Source organism: Malania oleifera, chromosome 4 (genome assembly GCF_029873635.1).
Source record: "Malania oleifera isolate guangnan ecotype guangnan chromosome 4, ASM2987363v1, whole genome shotgun sequence".
In the NCBI taxonomy this organism is placed as follows: domain Eukaryota; kingdom Viridiplantae; phylum Streptophyta; class Magnoliopsida; order Santalales; family Ximeniaceae; genus Malania; species Malania oleifera.
This window is the reverse complement of record NC_080420.1, coordinates 64,260,965-64,267,813: the sequence shown is the minus strand read 5'-3', so window position 1 is coordinate 64,267,813 and position 6,849 is coordinate 64,260,965.

Here is a 6,849-nt window from a genome sequence, read left to right as displayed (position 1 = left end):
GTTCAAAGTAAAGGTTAAGGGCATAATTGGCTAAAATATCTGGAACCTTATATTTTTTAGATGAGTAACATAAATCATCAACTCGTGAATAAAATCTCAAAAGCATGCTCTAGTAAACCCACTTCAAATGGACAAATGTGTCTTTATTTTTTAAATGTTTCTTAATGCTTAATTCAAGCTTAAACATGAAAAATCTAAAATTAAGCATATTCTGTCCATTATACAAATCTGAGCTTTAGGGAATTAATCTTATTTAATACATCATCTAACCCTAAACTCACCTTGGAGCTTTACTGCTTGATCGTTTTCAAGGAGATTCAAAACTCATCCCAAAGAAGCAAAATAGGCTTAATACATTAAAGGGACATTGTTTGAGACATTTTGGCCAAATTTAAGTTATTGAAAATTTAGAACTATTGGCTGAGAATTTTATGTCTTTATCTTTTAAAAGTGTTGCACAGAATATTACTATCCATGTCTTGCCTAATGTTTAAATTCATTTGATGGATGGTACATCTCTTTTGATTATTGCATGAACTGTCTTTGGGCTATATTGGATTGTATTGATGCCATATGCATGGTTGATGTAGAATGAATGCTATAGAAATGTTTTGGGCTCTTGTATGTTGATTATACTGAATGAAATTTGCATGGCTGATGCAGAACTTGTCAACTGCATGCTCCTAATTGTTTAGGTTGTTGCATGTTTGAATGCCATCTGCATGGCTGATGTAGAATCTTTTTGAATTGCATGTTGTAGAAACAACAAGGAATTTGATGCATGATCTTGTGAAATGCATGATGGAAAAATGAACTACTTACAAACGGCATGCTGCCAATTTTTTGTTAAAATAGATGTTGTCCTGAAAATATGCTCAAACCAACACTCAGATTACATAAGCATTAATTTTTGAACTCCAATCTTTACAGGCTTTTTGTATCATCAGAGTTGTGATGGTTTGTGGCTTATTTCTAGCCTTACCTTGTTAAATATGTACACATACCAACACACAGCACTACATAAGCTTTTTGGAACATAAACGAACATCTTTAAAAGTCTTATGTACAATCATTGTTATATTTAGACTCTTTGAATTTTTTACTAGAACACTCTAAATTGTGTACACGTTTTCCGATCTAGGAAAATCTAGTTCATGGACACCATTTGGTCCAAACAATCCTTTCTGAACTTCTTTTAGGACCTAAATAGTTAATCACACTTTTTAAATTCAAAATCACATACTTGATTGTAGTCCATAAACTATGAGAAAAAGGCATGACATAGGGGAAGGATTAAACCCCAACAGCATAGCTATTGCATGATTATTTGAGTATAGCCTTGATAGCTATCATATGCTAGTTGAAATGCAATATGCAGTAACTATGTGCTGAATGTTTATAATATGATGCATGTTGAAATTTTTATAATGGATGATTGTATGATAAATGATTTGATAAATGAACTTCATCCTTAACTGAAAATGCATTTATATGTGAATGAGAACAAACAGGAGAGCATGAGCTCCTTCTTAGGAGAAAAAGTTTTTTAAATTAGTTCTCATATGGATTCATATGCATCAGATCATTATAGTTTTTGTTTTTAAGTCCTGAGGCTTTTCTGAAAATCATGAACATTATATCTTGCTTTTATGGATCAAAAATTGATATGGATTGTTCTTAGGTTTTATGAACACATTACATGACTTAATTTTAGTTATCTAATGCATTTGTGTTCTATAAAATTTTTTTTTTTTTTTTACTGGGTGGATAAATGCCTTAATCAATATCCAGTAAAATTAGTTTAAAAGACCTAAACTAGTTGCTTATACTGGTTGGCGCATCTCATGAAATCAACTCTCACAATTGGTATAAGAGATTAACTGCATCTAAGCTCGCATTCAAATCAAAAGGGGGAGCTTTTTGAAATTAAAATTCTATCTTTTTTCGCTCACCTATCCCTTGGCTTTTTTCTTTTTTTTTTTAAAGGCTTACTGTGGTATGTATGTTTAAGCATAATGATTTTTTTTTCTCATAGTAAATCTTAAGTGGAACTATTGTTCCAGATCTTGCCATATGATCATGCATTAAACTTTCTGATATTTTTAGGATCCATATGGTTGCATTTTATGGTTAAAATATGAAAAGTTCTTAAACGCTTACAAGGAAATTATTATCTTGCCTGATCTTTGTATTAAACTATTATATATGGCAAGCATAGTCCCCATTTCTTATTGATATTATCAAAATGGGATATATTTTTTACCTTTTATGGCAAGAATTGACCTTATAAACGTTATATCTTATCTCTTGCTTCACAATCATTAACATTAAGGCATTCATGACTTATCTTTTTGTCATGAATTTCATAATTTAAGAGCCCTTTTATTTCAATGATCCTCTTGAAGAGGGGAAGATGTTTTTAGCCCTTTTTTTTATGACAAAAGGGGGAGAAGGGTTATGAGCAAAATTGAAAATTTCATTTTTAAATACTCCCTACAGACTTGATTTTAAAATGGGACAAGTATCAAAGCTAAATGCATATTGAGCTAAAACTCAAAATCTTTCGACTTTAAATATTTCAAAGTCTTCTTTCTAGATATGTTTGAATTATATTGTCTATTTTTTTGAATTTATGCATATTGTAAGGGGAAGCCTTTTCAGGCTGACCTCATTTTGCTCGTGTGTTTGTCATCATCAAAAAAGGGGAAATTGTTAACCTTTTTTAGTCTGGTCCCTGTTTTTATAATGACAAATCACATGTATCTTATGTGTGCGTTTAGTACTTGAACATGTTTACATTTCAGAATACACATAAGGTAAAGATAAAATGGAAGCCATGAGGCATTTAAAGCTCATTCCACTTGGTGCATTCCATAGAAATTAAAAATTGAAAGAGTGAAGACTTTGTTTATTTCAATTGTATAGCATTTAGTTTCCATTGTAAATGCATGTCTTGCATTATTTGATTTAATGCTCAATATTTACCATAGAATGACCTTAGGGAATCAATTTTTTTCATGGAAAACCTTTCACTTAAAATGCTAAACTCATACAAAGGATTAAAATGTTTTTGAAGTTCAAAACAAGGCCAAAACTCATTTTTCAAAAAGCCCAGTCGACCGAACCCAACAAATGGCCAAAAAGCATTTTTGTAAAGGGCCAGTCGACAGAACTTCCAAGCCTAGCTGATCGAACCTACCAAATGGCCAAAACGTGGTTTTATAAAGGGCCCAATTGACTAGACCTATAAGGTAAGTCTACCGAGCTTCAAAGAATGATGATCTGCCTGACCAGATCATATGCCAAGTCGACCAAACTATGCTAAAAAGGTTTTCACCTTTGGGCCAATCGGCTAATCGACCGGATCTTAGGCCAGTTAACCAAAACTCTCGGATTGAGTAATTTTTGAGCTCTTAGCGGTCACAAAATTCAAATTTAATATTATTTTAATGGTCAAACGGTCACATAACGGCTAGATTTTGAAAATCTCTATATATACCTTTCCCAAAGTTCATTAAATAACTTTTTCTAATCATATATCATATTTCTACAATGTTGGGCATTTATTTTATAAATTAAAGCTCTCTTGTACTCTCTTCATTGCAAAAATATTTTTGAGAGCAATTCATAGTTTCTCCTACCCTTTACTTGAAAATATTTTTGGAGAAATTATATTTTGATAGTGAATCTTTAAGGATTCATTATATATCATTTTTACATCAAAGATCATTTTTACTTTCATATATTCTTTCATTTGAAAATTCCCTTTTGAGAGAAAAACCCTCCAAATCACATTTCTTGCAAAAATATTTTATGGAGAAATTATTTATTGGTCTTAGATCTTTGAAAGCATTTATCGCACTTACATCTTTGAGCATCTATTTCTTATATACATTTTTACTTAAAGATCATCTCTCTCATTTATTGCAAAAATCTTTTTGAGAGAAAATGTCTAAAAGCTCTATTAAGCTTCAATCTTATCTTGTGAAAGTGCATATAGTTTATCATTGTACAAATTAGCTTTTGAGAAGCATTTCCATTGCACACAAATATTTCATTATTTTTGTATCCCTGCAGCTCGGGTAGTGAGCCGTGCCAGACGTGGGGTATCATCTGGAGAGGTAGCTCTATCTAAAAGGAGTAGACCAAGTGAGGGGATATCACTTAGAGAGGGGGGCTCCACCCTATTGAAGGAGTGTGTAACAGGAGGCTCCGCCCGGTTGTGAAGCAGTGTGTATAAGGTAACTCCACCTTATTTGAGAATTCTTGGGTGGTTTGCCCAAGGCAAGGACGTGGGCGGGATAGCCGAACTCATTAAAAATCTCGTTCTTGCTTTCTCTTTCCCTTCTTTCATTTAAATTTTCACTTGTGTATGATTACTTTCATTTTGTTGTGATTATTGTGAATGCTTTAAATATTGGCTTGTGATTGGTTGAGAAACCCTAAGATAGATATATTATGCATACTTAAATATTTATAGATTTGTGATCATTTAATTAAGTAAAAAATTGAAAGGGGTTGTGTTTTAAACTTAGGGCAAAAAGTGACCTAGATTTTTTAAATATCCAATTCACTCCCCCCCCCCCCCTCTTGGGAAAACACCATAAATCACAGACATTGCATGATGCCCATGAGTCAACACTTTGTTTCAAACATGGTTTTTCCTTAACCATGACTTATTTCACATTCCAACAACATAATATGTCAAGGAGACACTTGACATACTTGAGCTAACCATCTAACTATCATTATCAAAAGCCTTGTCAAGGACCATCACTCCAACCATGTCCATCCCTAATTATGCCAAGTAGGCAACTTAGCATATAATAGTAACATAGACTATTTGACTACTGTGGACACCCCAATTTTAACCAGGCTACCCTAAGAAAGCACGATATGATAAAGCTGATCTTGAATCCTGATCAAAACCCTTTGTTTTAAAATTGAGACCCCAAGTACCTGTAATTGAGTCCTTTTTTTTTAGTTAAGTACCTTGAATTTCAAAACAATGGGAAGTTGAATTTTTAATAAAATCTCTCGAGTTTTAAAATAGGTTCATAGATTGAGTTGTTTTTATTTTAATAACTATCCCTTAGGCTAAGTCCTTTTAAATTAGGGATCTTTAGCTTTGCTTAAAAAATATTTTCCAAAGTTAGTTTTCTTTTATTAGGTTGACCAATCCACATAGCAATCAATCCTGGCTAAGATAGGTCTAAAATTCCAATTTATTCCATTTAACAGGTTTTTAAATATTTGGAGTCTTGTTTCCATGTTGGAGTTAGATACTTTAATTTTTTTCAAGATTTGTGGAGTTTAGTTAAGTCACTTAAAACCTTTGAATTAAGTATTGAGTTAAGTTTTTTGGTTTTTGGTTTGATTTTGAAATTAGGGGCTTTGACAAGATTTAAAATCAATTTTAGAAAAATTAGGGAACTGTTCACGCCACTAGGTCAATTTGGGAGTCAAAATCAAAAAATTGCATACATCATTTATTCAAGAAAGAAAACACGTGTGTACACACGTAGGTGTTTAAATATGCAAAGGAAAAGTGTTTACAAAAGGAAAAGTTGTACAAGTTACCGGAAAGTTGCATGGGGGTACATACAGAGTATGCAAAAAATAAAGCGAAATACTAAGCATAGGGAAATGAAAATGAAAGTGTACAAATAGTGGTTGCAAGAAAGAAAACCCGGGAGTACATCACAATAAAAACAAAATGAAAATTAAAAAAAATAAAAATAAAATAGTATATGCCAAGCCCTCCTATCCCAGCATGCCATCTAGACCTCTTGGTTCACCTGCGCATGAAAAAGAGCAACAAAATAGGTAGTTAGCAACAGAAATTCAAAAATAAAAAGAAAATAAGATTACATAGGAATAAAATATTCCCTGCCAGCGTACGGAATAAGTTGGGGAAGTTGGTTAGTGGGGGATTTTTGGCACCAATTGAACTCCTCAGACTCCCTATAAATAAGGAGTCTCACTTTAGGAAAAGATAGACAGTTCTAAGTGCAGAGGCACTCTGTGAGAATTGAGAGAAAGAGAGAGCAACTAGGAGGAGAAAGGAAACTCTGCCAAAATATAGAGAGCAGAGAAGGAGAGGAAGAGAGAGGCAGAGGGGGAGTTTTGCCCAAATTGCAGAGAGCATAAGGTAGAGGAGCTCAATTTAGGAGCTGATTCAGAACCAACCCAACAGATAAATACAAAAAGGAGGAAAAACAGAGAAGAAGGAGAAAAGAGGAGGGTGATAATTCAAATGCTATATTTCTGAATTCGTTCAATTCATGTGTTTGTTATGAATTAAGAGTGTATGAGTGCAAGTACCTCCCTTTTCCTTTCTCAAGTTTTGAACCTGAGATCAGACCCAGACCCCTAATCCGAACCTGAACTCGGGTTTGGATCTTTTCACACTCACCAGACCCAAGCCACAGACTCCGACCATTCGTCGAGTTTGAACAACCCGAATTGAGCCTATTTCAAGAACCCCCAAGCCTGTTTTTTTTTTTAAAAAGGTAACCGTGCCAAGCCCATTTAAAGAACCCTCAAGCCCGTTTTCAAAAATGACCTAGCCCACTATGTTTTAAAAACATGAACCCAATCTCATTTTAAAGTCTGACCCGGCCCACTCAGTTTAAAAAAAGAGCCCACTGATCCGTTTTAAAACCAGATCACAACCCTATTTTTAAACCTAAGCCCATGTTTCAAGAAGATAACCCAAAGCCCATTTTTCCATTTAAAAACTTAGGGCCTCAATTTTTAAAAATAAAAATTCGGCCCACCTTTTTTCAAAATGTAAACCCAAACCTATGTTTCAAAGATAACCCCAAAGACCAGTTCTGTTTTAAAATA